We start from the raw sequence: 25,515 nt of genomic DNA, 5'->3' as shown, positions 1-25,515 counted from the left end.
AACCGGTCCGCCGACAAGCAGGTGTACGAGCACGGGGGAATTCCTACCTGCAGACGTAGGTACAGCACGGGGGTCAATATCGCTCTTATCTTCAGACTAAGCTCCTCCCCATTCCTATCTCCCCTCTACATAAACGTATTTCCTTCATCTGCACGGTAAATGTCATGTCCTGTAGCCAATCATTGATTGTAACGATAAAACAATGTTTTTTGCTGGATGAAAATTTTCGAGTGATAGTGACAAAAGGCTATCTCTCAGTTTTTAATGCGTGTTTCTGAGCCATGTATTTTCACGCGTTACCCAAGCGTACCAGCGCAGTCCACCTGCAGCCTCACCTGCTCTGCACGGATAAGCAAACGTCTAAGATAAAAATTCCATTAAAGGAAAGTCTTTAAGAACAGACAATGGCGACCTCTAGGTGCATTTTAGGAGTTCACTGCGACGAGAGTTGGCTTTTTGAAATGGCTTACGTCTTGTCTAAAATGCTGCTCTAAGAAATCCTTTTTCACCCAAAAATACAAACCTGGTTTAGGAAAATCGGTGAAATCACAAGAAGGAAACAAAGTTCATGATATTGGTTTATTTTATAACTATATAGGAGTTATTAAAAGCGAATGAGGTTTATTTTCATCTGCAGTCATGTTTTACTGGTCTTAATGCATTGTGTAAAATACCCGTGTGTTCCCAGTCTGTTCCAACGGCTCCTAGTAGTCTCAAACATCAAACTGGGCTTCATTTTGATTTTAATAATGTTCGCACTCGAATCATCGTGACATTGTATAACCTTCCTTCCGTTGGGAAAAGCCAAATCACACTTCGAACATTCAAATGAGGTTTAAGATATTTTTTTTGTTGTTTTTCACACACGAAGGAACACTGTATAATTTGCATTGATTTTTTTCTGCAGTTTTTTTCTTTCCCTTAAGCTCAAAACGTGCCAATTCTATTCGACGTTAAATCAAAATGTCATTAGTGGCATCATTAAAAACTGACGTTAGTGTCAGATAATGAACAAAAGATTACACGCGAAGTTACATAAAAAATACTCTACAATTATAGGGTCGTAAATTTGGCAGGGATGTGTGCCATCCGACAACTGTAATGACACCAAATCGAGATTAAATTGACTGCAAAATAGTAAGAGTTACTTTTAATTAAAGAATCTAAAACACACAGACAAAATTAGCGCTCGAGTAGTTTAAACAGTAGCATGAGGAAATTAAATGAAGCGTTCACTATTAAACAAAGCCCGATGATTATTTAATGTAATTATTGCTATACGTTGCTTCGGGACATTTTGCCAAGTACCAACCGTGATGTATACCATTAAAAAAATTAAAAAGCAAGCCAGGAACATTATTTTATGGCGTAACTAAATATTATGGGCTTTCATTTGATATATTGATCAATCACCATCTCTGCATGTGTGTAACATCCTTGTTGGTATAAAAAAGTGTGGTTTTCTTAGTTGAAAGATACTTTGTTACGAGATTATCTATCATCGCTTACAAAAAACTCGGTCATAAAACGAATTGCAGTTGCTTCTGATCTCCTGAACTCTTTCCCTATAATTTTACAATTAGTATTCTTTGCACTGATTTGTTTTTAAATTCTAATACTAACGTTAACGTCTGATGTAGCGTTTGTGTGTCCACAAAATGGAGGGTCCCCCTGAACTTATTCAGAAAGGTATAACGCGATGGGGCACATTCAAGTGTATATTAATCGCCAAAGCAACCAAGACTATAAGGCACTAGTATGTCCTCAAAAATTGCGTTTATTGATTTGCTGGACAAAACAAGTTTTCAGGAGGAAAAGCCACGTAACCCTCGCCTGAGTTTGGGTGATTCAGCTGTGTTGTAAAAAAAAAAAAAAACACACACACACACACACACAGGAGACTCATATGCAACACTATCTAGCTAATTTTATTACAATTAAAAGCAAAGAAGTAAATGGAGTGTGATATACTTCAGCATAATTATGAGTTAAGTTCCAAGACTGAGCCCATTGCATGCATGAAAAGCGTGTAAGACCATGATGCAGTACGCAGCAGCAACTGACTATTTACCGCTACGATTTCATCTGCATGCTTCGAGGTGTAGGGGGGTGCGTTGTTTAATTTTTCTTATTTGTAAATCCCATGAATCTCAATGTTGCTGGCAGTTATTGCCTATAAGTTAAGACAACAGTACCCCTCAAGCACTGAGGCCCACAGGTTACCTGACTGCACTAAAAGGGACCAGAAAATTACAATGAGCTGAGGGTTTTTTCCACCCAATATATATAGGGTAAGCTGTCAGTTTCTCATAAGCAAATGCCACAACATTATAAAACAAAGACATTTATTATACAAACTGTTTACAGGTGTGCACATTAATGGTACATTAATGCACATTAATTCACAATGCAAATCTTCTTCTTCTTAGGATTTATTCGGTTATTTCAACGGTTCTCTTCTAACATTGAAGAGTCATTCTTTTATTCTTATTTTTTCAATTTTCTTTATTCTTCACAATCTCCGTCCAGTCTTCTATTCATCGCTGTCTCACACCCTCTATCCAAGTCCTTGGTCTTCCTCTCCTTTCCTTCTCCATGACTCCTCTGGGCAATCTGTCGTCCTCCATTCTGTTCACAATGCCAAACCACTCCAATCTTTTTTCCTCTATTTTATCAACGATGGTTTTTTGGACGTTCATTGTATTCCTTATCCCGTCATTTCTAACTTTTTCAGTCCTACACTTTCTTTCCGATCTTCGCCAAAAATCTATCTCAACAGCCAGTTCATTTTTTTTTTTTTTGTCTTTCATTTAAGGTCCAAGTCTCACATCCATATAATAAAACAATGCAAATCAAGAACGAAATAATATTATATACAGATAAAATAGTTATTTGTCACAGTTAAACATCAAATTTACTTCATTTACGTTTTCAGTGGTAAAACTCTTAATTAAATCACATTCACAATCAAATTCTGTTCTCAGAAAGCTTCCACCTATCTATTATCCCCTGTTCCTCCCCCATTTTTAAGGTACTAGCCATTACAAACAAACAAATTAACTTAATATCTTAAAACCCACAGAAAACTCTGACATTTTTAACCATGTACGACTGTTTCTTTGTCTTTTAATTCCTTGTAGTCCTACATTTCCTCGCCTTATTAATAATAATTTATACAGCTCATTTCTACTCGTATTACCCTACTTCATTTATATACATTTCCTTCCTATACTAACCATAACGTTTTCATTATATGTCACACTCCAGTATTTAGCGTTGCACGTAAGTTTGGTCAATTCTGTTCCTAAATTTAATGAAGTTCTGAAAATCTCTGATCTAAAGACAACTGAGTAGTAACAGTTATGTCTTTACAGTTGTCCAAGGCTAGGGTAAATCGCAAAATAACTTATTTGAAAAGGCAATAACTATCTTCCATTACACTGGGACGAATGCCTGAACAGTTTCAGTTAACTACGTTGAGAAATAACTGTCCTCGTACAAAAAAATTCCAGCAGTTATTTACATCTGAAAATTAAAACGAATGCTAATACAACTTCATTCCTAAAAGACTCCTCACCGCTAATTTTACTGTTTTTCACTTTACCCACCTAACGATTGAAGGGGTAAGTAAGCTGATGCTTTATTTTTAGACATTTCTAGGACTTTCCTTTTCTGTTCGCCTAGAAACAGTGGCCGGCCATGTTTTTGTTATAGTGGGTTAGTTTTTGTTTAGTTTGATTCTGGGTTTTCAGCTAATGGGTTGGTTCAATATTCAAATTCAATAAGATATTTTATCTGTACATTTAACAATCTCTATATTATGATATTATATAATTTGTACAAATTACGTACTTGTTTATAAAAAACCTTATATCTATAAAGTTTGACTTGGTCCAATTGTCCTAGACCTGGCCTAGACCATGCATGTCAAACTGGGAGGACACGCTCCGCCCCCGACGTTTGTTTCCCACCCACACAAGTATTGTCAATTTTCACAGGTTAACAAGGTTAAACCTGTAAAAATAATGATACATGGTAATACTAAAAGCAGATAATACCAGATTTAAATAAAATTCATAATATTTGTCGTCATAAATGTCAAAAGTCATAGGACACTGTATTTTTGCGGATTGTAAATACATATTAGTAAGGTCAAATGATTCAGGGTAGGAAGTAGATTTTTTCTGCATCAGCCAAAAATAATGATGAAGGAACCATCCAGTTCCACTTTGAATTTAGCCAGACCCACCGCGATTGTCACACTGAGAAGCAACTTATTCCGGTATCCGACAGCCCACTGTCCATAAGCGAATTCAATTAAACCCAATATTCTGTTATCTTCTGAGATTTTCGATTTGTGGCCCCTGGTTCTTGTCTCACCTGCGAGAGGAAACAGACCTTCCTCAATCGTTTTACTGAGACCCTTCAGTTCTACAAGAGAATTCTTATTTATGACTTACAACCCGCCAAAATCACCTACAAACAAAGTCTATGAATATTAAATACTTAGGCTCGCTTATTTTTGTATTTACCTATGTGATTATGGCAATTCTAGATCATCCACGTTAGTTAATATCCTGCTGGAAACGGGCCAGAAATATTCCATTTCTGTAGTAGGAGTCGATCACAGCGCAAGATTAATTCATGGTCTTAAGAGGCATTAAACGATAAACTTTAGTATATCGATCAAGCAAACAACAAACCATGGTAGCAGCAACAGAATTGTCAGAATGATTAGTAAAAACAATCCGAAGTCAAGCAAAAGGTAAACTCTTTCAGTTTCTTATCGGGCAAGGAACGTTGTAAATAAACTTATACAAGTTATCCTCTGGGCGAATTTTATCTCGATATCATAAGGTGATGGATCCAGGATTTTTATATTTATGATAAACAGCACTAACTATAACTAAATTAATCCCAGTATCAAAAGAAAAAATAAATTAATTTGGCAAAGAGGAACTTTAAAAAAATTCTTCACGAGATGAGATTTGGAAGAAATCCCAAAACAAAAAAAGTTTTAAAAATTTCATACTTAAGAGAACGAAATATTTAGAAAAAAGAATAAAAAAAGGAAGGGTCTTATTTTTACGTTCATGAAACTTGGATCAACAGTTATTTGACAATCTGAATAGGTTAGCAGGTTCTTATTTTTTAATCCTGATATTTCAGGAGGCAATAAATCGGGAAATCTCGAAGATTTACTGTTTTATATGTGGGGAAGGGTGTTATTCCTAATTATAATTTGATCTATAAAGGAAAATATCACGGCCAAATGAACTCATTTATTTTTTGATAAATGGGCAACGTAGAAACTTTTAACTAACCCTGTCAGGAAAAAAATGCTATTATAATAATCGACAATGCACCTTATTTCTTTGACCTGAAGAAACCTACCTCCAAAATGATTAGAGATAAAACAGGAAATAATGGATTGGGTTGCTAAGAACAAGGTACTGCAGCGAATCCTTAAGAAAAGTTGAAATTTTAGATTCGGTTAGACGAAAATACTTCTCCAAATAAGGAATCTACATTTGATACAATGGTTGCACAGATAGGTTTTGTAGATATGAGATTACCTCCCTCGTATTACTGTGACATCAATATCATTGAATATGTCTGGTTAGAGTTAAAACAATTTATGCAAAATTTTAAGGTGAGTGGTGATGTTTTCATGGAAGAACTGTTTGCTAACAGTTCTTCCATGAAATTAACAAATGAAGGGGTTAAAGTCAACTTCCCAAGAGCACTGGAAAAAGTAATATGCTCGTGTGATGATGTTGGAGGAAGGATATTGGGCAGAAGATGGCTTGATGGAAGAGGTATGCGAGTCTTTTAATACTTTATATTCACTGAGTAAGGAAGAAAGAAACTTCAGAAAAAAAATTAGTTATTTCCAGTGATGAAAACAACAGCTGTTAAAAAAAAGTTATTTACTAATGATATTAAATATTATGTTTCAGTAAGAGAGTACTAGCGAAGCTCCTAGTTTTTCATTTCATATTCTCTCAGTAACATTAAACTGCACACTAGTTTGACCTGCGTAGTATCCAATAACTGTTTGTGCGGTCCACTAGCCCACGACAACACCTTGAACTCTGATGGCATTTCACCTCCTGTGTTTTCTCATTTTATCGTTCTGCATGATGGTGGGGATTTGTTGATTCCTTTTATAGTTTCGAACAGCTTTTCACAGGATTCTCGCCGATGACCTCTTCTACTTTTATTGCATGTTAGCGATTTGTTCGCGTCTCACTCTGCTGCAGTCAAGTGACAACTGTTTGCTGACAGCGTACAGATTTACTGAGTTAATTCACGTGCAGATTACCATGAGTTTTAGGTTTTCTGGATCGACCTTAAATTGGCTGATTTGAAAACAATGTACGTACATATCAACTAGTCGGGAATGAGAGAGGAAATCGAAGTTTGCACTTCGAATTCTAGCCCCCCCCCCCCACGCTCTTCCCAAAACATTAATAGCATCACTCAGTCAGCTATTTTATTTGTAGAGCTACAGTCGTAAAAAAAAAAAGCAGAGAGTATATACGGCATATCACCTTTATAGGAGGGAAGGGTGGATTTCGTTCTTTATACGAGGTTTCAGAAATATTTGTATTAACACAGAAGTAGTTGATGGAAGGTTGAAACGAATACCATGTATTACATGGTATTCGTTTCAACCTTTTTGAACATAAGTCACCAAAAAAAAAAAAAAAAATAACACATTTTTCTCATTTTCAATACACTTCCCCAGGCCAGTTTTATAGAACTCCTCTGACTGTCCTTTAATCCGTGACCCGGCAGCAGAAATCACCTCATCAGCAGAAAAGTGTTTTCCACCAGGAAAGGACTTCAAGATCAAGGAAATAAGCACGATGTGGTAATATTTCAGTTTTTTCTGGCACATCGACAGAATTTCATATGCACATTTTGCCCTATCATTCTTCTGGTAAGGGGTCAGAAGTTTGGAACTCATCTAGCAGCCACGTTACTTATATGCAACTGTTGATGGATGATGTACTCCATAGACTTTAGACGAATTTGGAGCTCTGCAGCTAGTCCTTTGATACTAATACGATCATCCAGGATTAATGCCTCAATTTCCGTAACACTTTCTTCTGATACTGCTCTTTCTGGGCGTCCTGGTATTTCGTCATTGCGCACTGAGATTCTTCCATAATTCAGTTGTTTATACCAATGTGCAACGACACTAAATTTGGCAGTCTTCTCCATAAACAGCAACCATTCCTTCGTGAATTATTTGAGTGTTTCCCCTTGCAGAAAGAGGAACCGAATCGCCTATCTGTATTCCAACTTTTCCATTATCACACTTCATTCAGCCTGCAAAGAGAAAAATGAACTATCAGATCAAAACCAAAATTTGTGTGGTTGCTATAGAGATTTCAAAGTATCAAACAAAAAAATTAATCTTTCTATCACAACTTTCTGGGTGAATACAAATCCTTTATGAACCCCACCACCCTCGTATAATGCTTTTCAATAGCGATGCTATCGTACTTAGGTTATTGAAGCAGTTAATTCCTATATTTGATTTCCTGCGACTTAGTCTAGTGACCTCTTCAGAAACATCAGATAAATAGTTTGCCATCCCAGAAATAACTTGTCATTTTGCAAATATTTCGATATAAACTTCTTGGAAGCTAGCAAACGACACAGACTTTTTATATTCAAATGACTGTAGTTAAAATTGATTCACTTTTGCCGCTTTGAAAGTTTTTCTTTTCTACTTATCAACGGTACATCATAACGTCTTTGCTATTTCGTTACTCACAGCAGTTATCGCTGATAGTCCTCGGGCAGTCAATACACGTGAAATTTGTTTCTCTCGGAAGAGATCTTTTTATAAAATGACGTGAATCGCTTTAATAGTTCTTGTACGATAGCATAGAAGTAAAAAATCTCGATTGATAAGTGCTTCATTGAGTTTCTTATTTTGTACACCTGCTTCGATAGCCTTCCCTCTTTAGTACTAGAGTTTGCTTCCGATCCAAAAATAAATGAATCCTTTGTGGGAAAGATAAAATGTGACATGCAATAATTGTTTTATTTGGAAACTTTAAATCAGAGCAGGAGATTGGACTTTGGGCCTTCCCTGGTGACTGTTCAGTTTGGGATTCTATAAGTAAAGTTGATTGTACAATAAATATTTAAAATTTATCCTTGTGCGATAACGTTAAAATATATGAATTATAATATCCTCCTGTCGAATTTTAAATAATAACGAAACCAATAAATCGCGCAATAAACCAAATGTTGAAATATAATAATAGTATAATACTGCGAATTCAGTTTAAAAATAAAATTATATTTTCTTAATTAAGATAATAAATTTGAAAAGAGCGTGCCTATTTAGTCAATTGTGCTCAAGACAAGGCAAGCTGACCAAATTACTTAATGTAGATACTAACAGGGATCTTTTTAAAAAGAAAAATCTACTTGGCTCCGTTCCCATAATTATTAAGCGCCTACGATAAATATTCTTGACACCGTCCACACAGGAAACGTAGCTGAAAAGTTTTAAAAATAGTAAAATAAAATTCGCCCATATAGAGGGAAGAACAACAGAAAAAAGGAAAACGTCATTAAAGCAGTATTTTCAACTACATTTCCCGTCTGGTCGGTATCGACGAGAATATTTATCGTATTTTATTCCCAACTTCTAAGAAAAAGGCCATTATAATTAAGCACCTGTTTGGACAGAGATATTAGCTGTTACATTTGGTCGCGAGAAACTGTATCCGGTCCGCGAAGAGCACACCAAACCCGTCCTTGTCCCTTAATAACCCAAAGATTCATCACGAATAAAGGAGTGCAGATCAGCCGCCACGATTTATCAGGACCCATCTCCACCGAAAGAGTAGGGACTCTGCCAGTGGACGACTCCACAAAGCTGATTTCGAGTAACCCCCTATCCTCCACCCACTGCGCTCGCTTCCATATTTCCGAAAACGGTTCCTGTCCAACTAGATAGCTTCCACAATCTAGCAACTAAATGACGACTTCTTTGAAGAACAAGGCAAAACAAAACCTTGTCTTGGACAATCCCCTCCGTAAAGCTGTTCTCAATGTTAATTCTATTCCTTCTATTGCCTCTTCTTTCCTCACCTCCGCGCAAATCGTCCTTTGACAGCTGTGATCTGATCCCGCTCTGAAATAAAAGCTCTCTTTGATGAAATGCCCTGTTAAGTCCTTTCCACCTCGATCGTCTCTGACATCGTGTATTTTGTATTAGATATGTGTGCCATTGTTATATCGAGTCTGTTAATGTTTTGTTAACACTATAATGGTCAAAATATGTGTGAATGTAGTCCTTTATGGAAAGATGCTACAGAAGGCTTTCCGTTTCTTGTCAGCACTTTCCTCTATACATGTGTTCGCGTTTTAACTGAAGATAAAGCTTGCTGTAGGCATTAGATAGAAAATTGTACTTAAGCTAATACCGTCCCTTCAACTTTCCTGACTTCTGCTAACTAAACAAAATTGCAATGAGAGAAACCGCATGGCTTTTAAATAAACAGCGGATATGTACTTCTCTTCAGAGGTGCGCTGTTTATTTGAGAGTGAAATACGGAGTCAGCCAGTTGAGAAAGTCAGCAAGCTCCAATATAAGAGAACGAAATCCGTGGGGAAGACTCCTCTTTTCAGTTTTATTCAGTTAGCAAATAATATTAAAAGGACAGCTTTGTTTTAAAATTAGGATATAACCGAAAATCTCATTCGAAAGTCTGAAAACCGTCCAGTTGCTCGTAAATCCATGAACTTCTTTGCCTAGAGTGGACAAAACAGTGGACAAAGTTTTATATAGTGTGCAGATTATTTTAAGATGATAGCTTCCCAGTTTATTGTCTTGCTTTTAGGTTTTAAGTAAATTACCCATTTTATTTGTTATATGATTTTATCCTTTATACACGGCTTGTTCCATTTACTATCCTTCTCTAGGTTTTGCTTCTTATTGTAACTGTGGTACTAATTTTCAATTACTTCACTTAATCGTGAATAATCTTGCAAAATCAGAACCAATTTTTATTCTTATTAACTCACTGTGGATGTGTATCGCTGGCTTATAAGTTGTGGCAAACTTTGTGTCCTAGCAAATGTAACCTAATGTATCTTGGAATAATTATCTTATTGTTAAACGGAACTTTTTTTTATCAAGCTTTATACAGAACCTGAAATTGTTTTTGTGATACGTTTTACTGTATTCCATTTGAGTTTCTTTAAAACGTTGTCAAATATTTCGAGTACTGGAGCGCAAAATATCCCGTGTATTTTTAATAATTCGGAAAGTCAAATATCCGTAAATTAAAACTCATATAGGAGACAGTTTATTTATTTACTTTATTTTAAAAAGAAATAAAGAATTGCACAATAGAAGACAATGAAAATTAGCAGTTTATTTTTTAGTATACCTACTGATAATTTGTATTTATGTAAATGTATCTTAAGTGAAAAAAATCGTACAATGTTTGATACGACAATCAGAATAATTTTTTATCATATTTGAGACAACAGTTTTACTCTACTGGAACTCGAATTAGAGTTCTGATATCTTTGAGGTTTCAAAAATTGAAGCAAATAATTTATTAGATAATTTTATCTAGTTTTAGAGAGTGAAGGAAAAGTAACAAATTGTTATTCTTCCACCTTGATATTTATGGAGGCATAATTATCATTAATTCATAAGCTAGTCTTGGGCACTTTCAAGAGCATAAAATAAAGTTTACTTTATGCACGAATCTGATAAAAAGAGGGGTTTTTTTTTTTTTTTTATTTTATTTTCCTTTGGTTTATAGAAGCGTTGTTGCGAGAAACTGAAAGAAGCCAAATGATATTTTCAGCAGTCATGTGCTGCTACACTTACTCCTACAACTACCCCTTGAGTTCTATGCTTCCCCCCACCCACTTCTTTTTGTTCCGGGGTAGTCTGACTCAGCAGTCACATGCGATGTCTGAATGACAAATGACTGCGAACTCGAAGCCTAATATATGGCCACAATTTCGCCACGGTGCGTAGATGATTACCACAAAATGACTGAAATGTAACCCCATCAACACAACTCCAACGGCGCGTTGAGGGAGTCCATCATATGCAGCAGGACATTAGCAGCAAGTTATGTCGATATACGGGAAGGCAAATCAGGAGCTGAGTAAGAAAAAAAGAACAAAAAAAAGAAGAAAAAAATCTGTTCAGCGTGAAACGTGAAGAGAATGCCTCCCTAAACAACAGTCTCCGAAATGTATATCAAGTGCATGCAGAGAGGAGTTCTGAGTTGGCAGCTATGAGAAACATGGATGCCAAGACAATGGCGCCAGACATGATGGCTAAAGGGACTTATTATAGCAACGTCGCCTCCCAAATACCAGAGTTCTCGTGACCCTTGTGGGAGCATTACCATTTGTTATTCGTGACAGATTCAACAAACAATAGTATCAATAAGGTGGGCATGTGGAAACTAATTTAGAAATGCAAAAAATAATAAAATGAATAAAGAAAAATTGTTTAATCTGCTCGAATGTAAGGTTTAACGTCCAATCGTCTTTTAAATCCAATTTATCCAAAAATCACGTGTTTTCACCGGCTCCTGAAGTGACTGTTACCAACAAGACTCCAAATATTTTTCATGAGTTTATCTACACGAGGATTATAAAGGAAAATTTAGATTTAGACAATCAAAAATAAAAGTATCAGGAAGAGACTGAAAATATGTTTCTAAGAAATCATTACAAAACACTTTTCAGCGTAGTAACTGCAAACGATAAAATTTTATTAATGCCCCTCCCCTAGTCTAGCTCATTATAAATAAACGTGTCTAAAGAATATTTATCAATGAAATAGTGATCGATCGTAATAAAATGCACTCCAAACCCCGCCACCAAAAATTTAAATAATAATAATAATACACGTATTTTTTTATGAAACTCCCAAACAAGAAAGGTATTAGAAATTGTAGTACTTCGTACCTTTCATGGGTTGTAGGTGAGAAGATAAAATGGACGAATTATCCTCTCCTGATGCCCGTTTATTCCTAATACCATTTCAACTCACAAGGTTAAAATTAACTCAACTTTTTTTATTACGATTTTTGTCTGTTCGTGCACAGAAATACAGAACGAGGGGAGGCTATCAGTTTACGGGGAAATAAATTACTGAAAGCAGTTTGAGAAATTTATTTCAATGTCATGAATAGCATTGTGTAATTGACTTTAAAGATTTAAATTTACAAATTATTTCCTGGCCGTCTTCTAGGCGTCGAAGAATTGGCATCCGGTGTTAATCGAAAGCTCTTGGCATGTATTAGTGAAAGGACAAAGAATTATCAAAAATAGTTTTTAATAGAGCAAATAAAATGAAAGCATCTTTATTTGTAGCTGCAAAGATTTTGCAAAAGTGTAAATACGAGTGTTTTATTTAGCATATTGCAATAATGTGGATCAATTTAATCACGAACATTCAATTTGGTGTACATTCAAAACTTTAGTTCTTTACTTCCATTTCCCACCCCGTATTCCCAGTATTCCAAAGTCCTGTTGTCTCTTAAGTTTCTTGAAGGCTGAATATGGAACTTTCGACATCAAATAATCTTTTTTAATATCAGGAAAATTAACATAGCGAGTGTATAGTAGATCTGCGCATAAGTTTATCGCGGTGAAGCTCACGTAACCTCTAAATGCATATTATAGTATTCGGTCAAAATGATGAGTTCTGAACTCCTCTAGTTCTGAATTTTGTTTTTAAATTCACTGGAAGAAACCTCGCTTATACGTCGCTAAGCTAAATACCTTCGCTGGAATCATTCACCAATGTCATATTATAGTTGGATTTATACGAAATTGCATTATGACATAATGCTACACTTTATTGCCAGACTGCATGAAGACGTCTTCGTCAATAAATCTTGTATTGCGATACCATCTTCGGATAGTGTTATGTTCATTGTGGGATTATGTGAATTTGCACTGTAGCGTAACTACAGACACGCTATTGTTAAATCAACATCAGAATCATTGTTAAAATAAATCCTTTCGATTGGCACTGCCATAGATTGATAACTACTTCCATTTTGATCAAATCTTTGTCCATGACGGGGTCGAGACTAACCTGAATATTTATAATTAAAAGCAACAAGCATGTTCTTAGAGAAAAATACACGTTCGTTTTATTACTTAAAGCCCAATCAGATCCACTTATTCCGTTAACTGTAAAAACTACATTCTGCAATTGCACAAGGAGATAATTTTCTACAGTGCGCCCATACGAACTCAAAGCAATCAAGTAGCGTTATTTCCCATTACTTGACAAACAATGGCCATATGCAATAGTGATTTTCTTGGACAAGAAGTATTGGAAAATTACGAGGAGATCAAACGTGACTAATAGAGCTAAAGGCTTGTAATTCGTACATTCACTTATAAGTGACATGTCATCGTCCTAAATATCTGCTAGCGAATCAAGGACCTATCGGTAACATCACGAACTCGGTGCAGTTATGCTAACGAAATAAGTGACCACGATACAAGCACATGCCAAGTCTGTCCAGTCATCTGTGACTGACAAACTCCCAGGAGGTCGTTCATTCCTTGTTTGTAACTTTCAGATGAGCTCTGTCTTGGAGAAAAGGTAACTTATTCGTAGTGGCCAGTTGAAGATAGAATGGGCGAAATAGAAGTCTTAAGATAAAACATCGAAAGAGAGAGAGTCGTTGTTTTTGTTGGAGTGGGATTTATTGGCGCAAGGGCTGCTATGGCCAAACTGCGCCCAGAGATAGAGACATCGATATCAAAGAATTCTTATTACCTGTCAATCAGCTACAAAATTATTGGGCATCATTGGCAACCCAATGTGCTGTGCAGTGTTCAATATGGGAGCTGAGAAAATTAGTTGTTAAAAGCAGAAGATAAAAAGGATTTAATACCAAAAGAAGAAGAGATCATTGCTAAATCCTTTACTGAGTCAAATGTTCTTAAAATATACCAAAGGAAATCCAAAACTTCTGCGAAGAATAGATCGCTTTCATATCACAGAAATTTAGAAAATAAATGGAGCCAGTTATTAGGTATGATGTAAGTAGATTCATTTCGTAACAAATTAAACAATTTGGTAAGAAATGGCAACTCAATGTGCTCGTCATTTGGTCCTCCGTGATAGTACAGAGGTTTCGCCACTATACCTGTCATCGTTTTGAGAGATTTGGGTCCGAATTCTTAAAGCCCTCTTTAATCAAGGCTGTAGTTATCAATCTCAGAAAACGGAGACCAGTAATTACAGTTTTTTTAACCTGCAGAACATGCAAATCGGCCATGTGAATACCACATGAATGGCATGCTGAGGTCTGAGTAGTCGCTGCACAAATAAACCAAACACCAAAGAACAAATCCTGCAATTGACATGGCAAAAAGACTACTATGTATCATAGATAGGGAGGTACGTTTTGTATTCTTATACCATCAGACAAATACTTGTCTAATTGGCCATTCCAGCACTGTAGGCATCTTCACGATACAGTGATATAAGTTATACGTTATGTATTTAATTCGACAGAAATATACACAAGAAATTGGCACTCTAATAACAATTTGCAGCAAAATTAGTATGTATAGAACAACACCATCAGTGAGAAGAGTGCTGGTCAATGCACCATACGTACAGACACAAAGGTGAATAAGAAAAAAAAAGCAATGCTAAGAGATGCTTATCCATTGTTTGTTACACACCTAAAATTGAAATGTTTAATATTTTATGGAGCAAAATAGAGCAAATAAAATTCAGGACAGTGCCGAGATAAAATTTTCACCGTTCTGTCAGCTATTTATAGATCCCTTCTATTCCTAAGTTTTTGAAGGAAATGTCTGGGTAATAAATGCTGACCAACTTTGTTGGCACGAGACGAATGTACGCAGACTCTGCTTTTTCTCTCCAATAGATGTCTTTGCCCTAGATGTTAAAAGAAAAAAGAAAAAACCCACGGACAAAAAGCAGGAATATTTCTCCACCTCGCATCATATTCTTCGTGTTGTACTGCGGCAAGCCTTTCATCAAGAATGGCGAGTCAATGTGAAAAAATGGAAAATATAAATATATGGTTTTTTTCTTAATCGAATGGCTCGTAATAAAAAAAGGCAACTTAATTTTCTTTTGTTTTTCTTCTGTTTCGTCGGTGATGGCGTAAAATCTGTTGCTCATCATGAGCTTAAGACTCAAGTTCAGTTGTTTCCAAATCTTTATTGCTCAATGGGCGGCACTTTATTGAGCGATTACGAAATATTTGACAGCTGTGATGTTCTTTATGCTTCATTTTAGTTGTAATGATTATGAGGAAATTTGATAAACATTTTGGAACATCGAACTTAAGAAATTCATCTCTGTCATTCGGCACTTGTGGAATTACTACCCCTTTCTCATTTTGTTATCCATAGGGATCGTTGACTTCTGGTACTTCTCATCTTCACACACGTGCTCCATCACAACATACGCCCTCAACTGGTCACGAAATAATCAAAAGATGTCTTGAGTCTCACTTTATGGTTGGTTATTTGGTTCTTAGCATTGCCCTCTGAAATATTGGATAACGGTATTTTCCTTTAAGATGAACTCAAGTCCAAGCCTTAAGGTCGAATAGGCGAGTTCGGTCTTCAGGTGGAAGCAGTTTAAAATCTGCAATTGATTCAAAAAAGAGACTTTCCAAACTTAATTTCTAATGAAATTCTACGTTTATTATTATTGTTCATATTTATTTTCTGTTTACTTACTGTTTATCTACTATAGCAAATTAACGTACCCCTTTGTGTCTCATTTAACTTCCCTGGCCTTTGTAGGCCGTTGTGTTATGATTAAATGCTTTGAAGCATTGATTGATGTTCCAAAACAGCCAATTAGCCAATATAATCATTACAGTTAAGAGGGATTATATTCGTTTGAATTTGAGCGATTATATTAATTATTCTTGAAGCTATGGAAGTGGATGAAATAAAGATATATATGTATATATGGCTATATAGAACGGCGCCTCCGTAGCCAGGTGGGAAGGAGCAGCAGTGCGTAGCATACGTTTCTTGATTTAGACCGGGGTTCGAGCCCGTCACCATCAAATACGGATGATGCGGAAAGGTCAGGGAATGACCACCGCATATCCCCGGAGCAATATGGCCTTAGTTGCTAATGCTCCTAAAAACCAAATAACAAACAACAAGCTATATAGAACAGCGGGCATCTCATATTCTAAAATAATAACAGCGAAACAAACAAAGGAAAATTGTTCTATCTTGAGTATTCTATTAAGGCGATAGCATTACTAATGGCAATTGAAATTCTACTGTTCGCCAAAAAACCAAGTTGGACAAAAGTCTTTCTGTATTATTGACTGATGTCTTTTTGGTAGCACAAAGATTATTTCCATTCCAATGTTCAAATATAAAAGTGGGGTTATTGGCGAATTCGCATTCGACTACAGTTTTGTCTTGGATTTGTTTAGGACCAATCACCATATAGCGAGCGAGCGAGCAATTTTACCAAAAGCCTAAAAACATTTTTAATATTCTCGTGTTTAACTGTGGTTTTCCCACGACTCTTTATTGAAACCTACCACCAACCGCTGAACTTTCCTACTAGAATACAAAGACACACGTAGCACTTTTGTACGACCAAGACTTGAACTCTCTCTCACCTTTTAACTTTCATTCAGCTCACACACGTATCAATTTCCTTATCAGTGTTTTCCACTCATGACGTATCCCAACATGCGCAGATCTTCATTATTCAACTGCAAGGTATTTATTAACTATATTTACTTTAGGGATGTCTGCTAGCACTCTTGTAACTGTTTTGATTTATGAAAACGTTTTAAGTCTTTCAAATAACTTCTCGGTGACAAGGTATAATTATCGTTAAGTGCAACCATTACCTTTCGCCATGTGATATGTGTCGATGTCTCATCACGAGATCATCATTTGATATTCGAGCAGAACCAGTGTTCAACTGCATGAACGTGCTACTTAGATTTAGGAGGTTCTGTTGTTTTGAAATGTAGCTCGTAAAAGAAACACTTTTAAATTGTTTATTGCGCAGATTCGGTTATTGGGTTATTTATGTGCGCGTAAGAAAATCTTTTAATCCCACGAAAGAAGATCGGTTAATCAAGATAGCGTTGTTTAATTCAAAATGACACGCTCTTAGGTTTAAATAGGGGGGGGGGATTATGATACCTTAATACTTTACGGCAAGGAAACAGAAAAAAGTATAAGGCAAGCCTGTAACGCTCCTTAATTCAACGGAAGCTTTTGCATCTGTATAGCAACTGGAGAGGGAAAAAATACAAGGATCTTCATGATTGGTTGAATTACGCTGTAGCCATTATATTAGCTTAGTTGTATATCTTATGTTCCCTTTACATTATACAATATTTCCATGCATTGCATTGACACGTGGAAATATTTTAAAAAGAGCAAAGGCTAATTTTGGAATGTCAATCTAAATTCAACACGCAATACAAGAGATTTTAAAAATTACCATCTGTTAATAAAAATCAGTATTCATAATTTACAGAAGATTTTTCTTAAATTGTTACGGATTTCAAAAAACTTTAAAGTGAAAATTCTCTGACTTTATGTAAATGCGAAGTTAGACTTATTTCACTTGGTCCAGGTATGACTAATATTACGACAGCGACATCGATAAAACCCACTCTGTCAGTAATTGCAGTTCCCTTACGGTAGCGCCATCCTGTAGCAACTGTAAGAAATGCTAAACAACTCGGCATAAGGAATATTAACGCAAAATCGGGTTCAAAATATAAGTAACGTATTACTTAAATTTAAAATTGAACAATTTATATGTTCTTTAAGACAAAGTATTTCGGAGATTATAAAAAATTCCAAAAAAAGTTACATTTCAAGTTGTAACTAATTTAATTGTTCTCGTAATTTTTACAGGAGAATGCAGAAACAAATACTATTATTTCCTAGTATGAGGAGTACTTTTAATTGATATTATCACGAATAAACAAACATTTGGTTAGAAATGGTTTGTAAGGAGCGTCCTCCTAAGTGTAGTGATTGGTATAGGAACAACTTGCCGTACAGCAGCAAATTAATAATGTCCTAAAGCGGACAATGACAAATGAGGTGGCAAAGAGCTCTAATTTCAAGGAAGGGATTACTGTGGACCTTCAGCTACTCAATTACATAGTTGGGATGAAATATATAAGAGCGAAAGTACAGAGAAACTATGCGGGCTTTCAACACATTCATCATCAAAGCCACAAGTGTATTCATTCTTTAAGGGAGTAATACAGTCCCTTATCGTGGAACCCTTCTAGTATACATGGATTCCACGATGGATGAAAGAGGATTTAGCGAGTTTGATAGAGCAGAAAAGGGCATCATTTTAAAATTAGAGTAGTTCAGATTAGTATAAATTGAATTGTAATAAGGGATTAAGCAGGCAAAGTCTGATTACGAGAAAGCATTGACCAATAAAGGTGAAAATCGTGCAAAAAAATAGATTAGACCTGTGCTCAGTGTAAAGGGCAGAATCAGATAATCAAGCAGATGGTCTCTATCCGGCGTTTCTATTACAGCATCTCTGCATTGGGTTTACTGCCCACAAATTTAGATCTTTTGTGATGGTGACGAAATGTTAGGATTCGGTCACAGGACCCCGACTTTTGGACACTTCTCCAAACGTGGCCATGTGTTTAGCGGCACGTCCACTAGGCCAAGAGTTTATAATTAATGATTTCAGATGGCGACTTCTCAAAACCAAAATTATCACCCCTAATAACACAATCGTTTACTATTTAGCAGCCAAGCGAGCTTGAACCATGGTTCCTTGAAACCGCGTAATCTTTCCCTCTCCAGCTTGATTCCTACTTCCTTCACCATCATTCAATTTTCAACCCCCATTTCAATAACATATAAATCCCCAATGAGATCCTCCTGTGAGATGCCTTGTTTTCTAGATCTATAACTCATAGCTTTGTAATATCTCCTCATATGGACGCCTCCTTTGCTATTCATGCTAGACGAGTTGCTTATCGTGTGGACTCTCATGAAGCTTCACGACACTTCCAAACGTGAACAGTATTCCATATGCGGTCTCACCATTGACTTGTATAATGGAACTATAACCTTATTTTCTCTAGATGCAAAAGTACGGCAAACCATTGAAAAAACACCGTAAGTCAACCGAGTTCACCTGCTGACAGTGTAGGCTGAATTTTATTTTTGACTATATCAAAACACTCAAGTCTCTTTCCTCATTTAACTCCTTCAGCTATAGATTACATAGAGTATGTATACGAGCAAATTACTCTCTGGTTACCATTTTCCGAATATAGAAAATCGAATTTAACAGCAGTGAAACGTAACTGCCTGTTGCTTCGATTATCCAATGAAACCTGTTCAAATAATTTTGAAGGAATATCAGTAGAATTTGCATTGTACTGATATTGTACTTGACTTGAGCATAAGTCAAGGTGTAGGAAGAAAGACATGATATTCATTTTCTTCCAGTTTAGTCTGAAGCTTTGCTTTCTCTAGGTGAAGTTTATTTAAAGCGTGTTCAAGGCCGGCCCAGTACTGAAAAACATTTTTGGAACACTTGTTTAGTCACTTTGTTGGATTCTTCATGAGAGGTCGAAAGTGTGCTGCAGGAATGCTGATAAATGTTGATTCTAATGCTGCAAATATGGTGATTGAAAATCTATTCGTTCCGCCTCATCTCACAGGTGTTTAATTTGAGTTCTGGTAACTGGGAAGACCAGTATGACCCATGTAAACACTCTCCGCACCAATACATTGCCAGAATTAGCCAGCCTGCATTGTTGACACCTGTTTGTTGGACTCATGCTGTTTTTGCCAAAAACAGTATGAGTGCATGGCGAAAACGTTGGGCTTCAGTACGTTTAAGTCTTCTCATTAGCATGAAACAGCAATCAATCCTTCACTGTCTATTGTTTGCCTGCGCCTACTATAACTGCACCTTTTTGTTTTTTGCTGATAAGAGCGGAACTTGGTTTGATTGTACTCTGTCCGTGACAAGGTACAGTAGCCTTTCTGATGCCCTGAACAAGTCTTATCAGCCTCCACTGGCCTTTCGCATCAACGAGCTGTTTCCTACTAACAGCATTATCTTTGGATGGGTGTTATTGGACCAATCTCAATACACCTGGGGACGTTTATACGTGAAAACTCCAACAGGGTTTACAGTTTCCAGATACTCATATCGGGATATCTGGCTACCACGTCAAGTTCAGAGTTGTTTAAAACTTTCGTCTTGCCCTTTCTCGCACCACATACAGCATAAAGGTAATCTGCAGCCATTATCAATCAACTGTATGAAGGACGCCTCCTCAACAATTCATGTTGAGGGAATGGACCATATCGGCCACGCTGGTCCAATGCGTGGTTGGCAGATTGACCGTATTTAGCAGTTAGGGATTTGAACCCCGGTATACTCAAAGAGTACTGCACTCCCGCTCCTGACCACTGCTACAGAGGTCTCACATACCCCACGTATATATCGCACGTTACAAACAGATGCTATTACTGAAGAGCGATCATTTCAGGAAAAGAATAAGAGCACTTAATGAAGTGGCCACTGAGTCCCTCGTGGGTAGCACATTTGGTAGAATGGTTGTGCTCCTCATGGGTGAAAAAGACTTGAGTTCGAGAAACGTTGATATCAGGAGGAATTTTTATGGGCCTGTTTCACAACGTGGCTGAGTTGGTCGGTCTCAGGCGAGGGTAGCATAGTTTCTTTATCACGGAAACTCTGGTTTCTCGTCCAGCAAACAGAAAATCGACCACAGAAAAACGCAATTTACAGACAATATGCAGGTTGAGAGGTTGAGAGGCTGAGGCTAAGGCCACAAAGTCCACTTTGTGGTCTTTGTGGCCTCTGTGGCCTTTGTGGACTTTGTGGCCTCTGGTTGAGAGGCTAAGGCCACAAAGTCCACGTTGCTATATGGGATTAGTCGCTGATGCTATGCTCCTAAAACCATACTACAAGAACAACAACAGTCCAGTTCAGAATGCGTCACGATTTCGCGTTTTTGTGCATGATTAGAACCAAGAGGAAAATCGTAATGAACAAGATTAACGCAAGTTGATCGACTTACCGGGTTATACGCCGGTAAAAGTAAAATTCCTGAATTGAAAATGTATTGTATTAAAAGAAGTTTTATTAAAAGCTATAGCTCTAAAATATGTTTTAGAGTTAAGGTTTCAAAAAATCTTAAATTGAATAATAACCCAGTTAAAGATATGATTAATTACAATACAAGAAAATTAACGGCTAATCAAAATATATGAATAAAAACATTACTTGGCATTAAAACGAAATCACTGTTTTCTCATAAAGGGTGTTTGTGAATCATTTTTTAATTCTGATTTCAAAAATGATCCGTTTGTTTCCATCACGTCAGGGTCTTCAGTGAGATCTTCGAATATATATATATATATATAATCTACAACTTAGTCTATTATTACTCTAATGGTTTTTCTGTTATCTGCTTTTTATCATAAATGTTGCATCTGTGAGCGATCTTTTTCTTAAGAGCTCTTCACTCAATTCCAAAATTTCGTTGAATTTTTCTGATATTATCTTTGTATACAGTTTCAATTAAGTGTTTAATAAATTTATATCCTGTAATTTTCTGGCAAATGCTTATCTCCCTTTTATATATATTGGTATTGTTATATTTTACAATCAATCAATTGGTATGCTCTTTTAAAATAATTCTATTAATTCTGCAGTTAGCTTTTCTCCTCCATGTTGCAAGACCCCTGATATCCCCACCTGCTATCTGAGGCGTAGTACACTGATAAACTCTTTCACATGAAAATGCGAAACTGCATACAGACCAACTGAAGGCACGCCTGAGACCATTAAGATCCGTGAAATATGCTGACTTATGAGCATACGTGTGTGTTATAATTAATTTGTACAAATGTACATGTACATACCTTAGTGTACTGTCAGCCTCACAACTTGCATATACTCCTGGCAATATATTTGGATATTCATTTATCTTCTAACATGTTTTAATGTCACGTATCATTCTTATCTATTTGAGATACATGTTTTTATGCTGTCCCTTAATCTTGTCAAGCCCCTGGTTGTGGCGGGCACATATTGTATGGATGATACATGTAATGTGGTTGCTGTATACGGATGATACATGTAATGTGGTTACCGTGTATGCAATATAGTACAATAAAGATTTCTTCTAGCTCATTATTTCATATATATATACCTGCACTTTCCTGTTTTTTTAGTTTTCTTATAATTCCTTAGATTTATTCCGCATTTAATTCTATGTTTTCTGATATTTGCTGCCCTTCGCTTGTTATATTTTTTAAAATAATCTACCCATGTAACCTAAAGAACTTTGGCTAAAATCAAAGTTCTGAAGTTATTCTAGAACATAACTCAGCTGATCATGAGCAAACGCTGACTTGTCTAGACATATCCCGACTATATCGAATGACTGGCCCTGAGTTCTGCTAATCGTAATTTAAATGCCAAATGAAATTGCTATCCCATGCCTCGAGTATGGTTCCCGTTTTTTTTTTTTTTTTTTTTATGAAAACCCCAAACACGAAAGGTATCAAGATCTATAGTACTTAATACCGTGCATGGGTTGAAGGAGAAGTATGGGGGGAAGGGGATACCGGAAACTTTGCTCTAGAGACTAAACATGGGTTTCACCACTTCAAGCCTCCAATAAGCAAAGTGGTGGTATTTCACCGGTTGATGAAAGTCATCTACCACCTGTAGATTGCTGGTCGAACTTGAGAAATACCTTCCAAAGGAGAACCTTTATGCGCTATTTTCACTCTTTAGACGAGTAAATCTGTCTTGGGGAGGGGTGATCATTCCTCTTGCATTTTTCTCATACAACAGGCAAAGCCGGTTATACAGGTTATAGGATACACACAATGTTGGCAAAGACTCCAATTGTAGCATGGGTTATCCTTCCATGCTTATCGATACAATCATCCACTGCATTTTAGCGAAAGGTGTTGCTAATAATTGAATTATGCTAAAGCTTTTACAAAGATGTTGTTGATGTTTTTTAATGTATGAATGAATATAACTAAACTGCATGAATTCAGCAAGTAATAAATTCCATCTTTAGAAACAGCAGCAAGGGGGAAGGAGAGAAATTTATTAACACCAGGATAGCATACTTTGAAAAGCCCCATGGACTTCTTAGGAGATAAAATTAGAACGAAGAGGGAAGACCAAAGATCCCTATATCCTTTTATATTGTTTGCATGTACGACTGTACAAGTATGGGGAATCAACACAGATTACCCATACTTGTACAGTAGTAGTACATGCAAACAATATAAAAGGATATAGGGATCTTTGGTCTTCCCTCTTCGTTCTAATTTTATCTCCTAAGAAGTCCATGAGGCATTTCAAAATATGTGATCCTGGTGTTAATAAATTTCTCTCCTTCCCCCTTGTCTGCTGTTTCTAAAGATGGAATTTATTACTTGCTGAATTCATGCAGTTTAGTTATATTCATACTTTTGTAAATTATGAATTTCAAGTTGAATAAAAACATAACGTAAAATAATAAGTTTGCTTCTAATTATTTATTTTATTATTATTTTTGCTTTGTACAAAGGTTGCGATCAATAGCTATAGCAAAGGATTAGAATATCATTTGGGAATGATATTTCTCATTATTAAACAGGGACTGAAATTTTCAAATGGGACACGCTAAATCCACTTAAATGTAGTTTGTTTGGAATAATAAACTATGAAATTCAAGGTGGCGATATATAAGAAAACGATCGTGTGTTATTTTACAGAAATAAGGGCTTAAAATGCATTAAAGAAGCTTCCTTTAAAAGTGCTCTTCTTATAACAATCGGGAGGAAATAGGTTTAAAGAACTAGGTGGACTTTATTGACGTAATTCTAGGAAGATAGACTCAACCCAATAGGCGTGTGTAACCTGGAGGATGTCGTCTACCTGGAGGATGGCTACTCAAGCCCTCGTGGGCACCACATTGTTCCGATTCATTCAAAAGTTCAAAATATTATTCTTTTCATTCCATTATTTGGTAATAACCTCATAATATAAAAATATTTCTTGATTAAATGTCTAAGAGTATGAAAAAGGTTGTTTATGCATGGGCATGCACCTCCATCATTAAGCGTTACTTATTCAAAGCAGTGCAATCCCTCGGCAACTCATTGTGAAGGTATTCACAATATGAGATGTAATTAAACGATGCATGCATGCATACTACCTGGGTAGTAGAAATGATGGAAGTGCATTAACAACCTTTTTCAACCTCATAATAGTTTATCAGATTAGCTGGACACAATTTCCCTTTTAAAAATTGATGCTTCATGTATTCTTTTCTATATGATCTTGCAATACATCCTTAATCACGATTTCATAATTTCCTCTGCTATAGAAGTTCAAATTGTGAATCCATAATTATCCATTTCACCCTGTGATTATTACTTCGCATCATCCTACGCCTAGCGAAAACAGATTGTCTTATCATTCTTTTGTATCTCAACCTTTGACAATATGGGAAAATGAGCCCGAGTTCTACGATTAATTATGTTCTGTCAGTCGTACTGGGACGCACAGTTATCAGTTAAATTTCAATTTGGCTAACCAAATTAGTAGGCATTTTCTGAGCTCTCTTCCTTTAAATTTTTACCTCAACACTTACGAATCCTCACATTAATTGGACGAAGTATATTCCTTGTTTATTCGGGAAATCCTTACAACCTAATCAAGAACGTTAATTACATGCCTTCTTCTCGCCAGGCATAAAGAAAAGGAAACCGTTTTAATACAAAAGTTCAAAGAAACCAAGCAGTTTCTCCTGACCTTTCTAAGGCTTTTAATCGTGTTTATCGTAAAGGTCTCCTAAATAAGCGCCCGTCTTATGGTGTGTATTCTGTTTTGCAAGTAAGCAGTTTTTCCCTGACCCCTCATGACATGTGCTGGTAGAGGCTCCGACATTTGAACTAATGCTCCACTTCACCAAGATTCTGTTCTTCAGCCCACCATTTTCTATGCACACTTTTACTCATTAAAACACACTACATTCCACTTTCCAGTTGTAGAAACCCTGATCTCCCTAAAGAGCTTCGATTTCTCGAATCAAAGAATCACCAGTTCTTTAAATGCTGATCCCCAGGTACTTCTCCAGTGGGAGAAGAAAACTTAGTCATGTTTCTAGCGAGATCACATTTACTGGAGGAGGATATATCCTGTTTCTAACCTATCTTGGCATAAGCATATTGCAAAGATGTTTCCCCTGCATGGAAAACGCTAGGTTTTCTCTTTCATTCATTTTGTTCTGAACAACTACCGACTCTGTACAAGTTACAAATCCACCCTAACATAGAATACTATTGCTGCATCTGGGATGGGTTTAAACACCTAGACTTTATTCAAAGAGGATAGTCAGATTAATTATTGATATCTCTTACAAGCTCATACGTTTTCTAGATATATTT

The sequence above is a fragment of the Mastigoproctus giganteus genome, chromosome 7 (genome assembly GCF_048544385.1).
Source record: "Mastigoproctus giganteus isolate SK-2022 chromosome 7, ASM4854438v1, whole genome shotgun sequence".
Taxonomy (NCBI): domain Eukaryota; kingdom Metazoa; phylum Arthropoda; class Arachnida; order Uropygi; family Thelyphonidae; genus Mastigoproctus; species Mastigoproctus giganteus.
Note: the sequence above shows the minus strand (reverse complement) of the source record.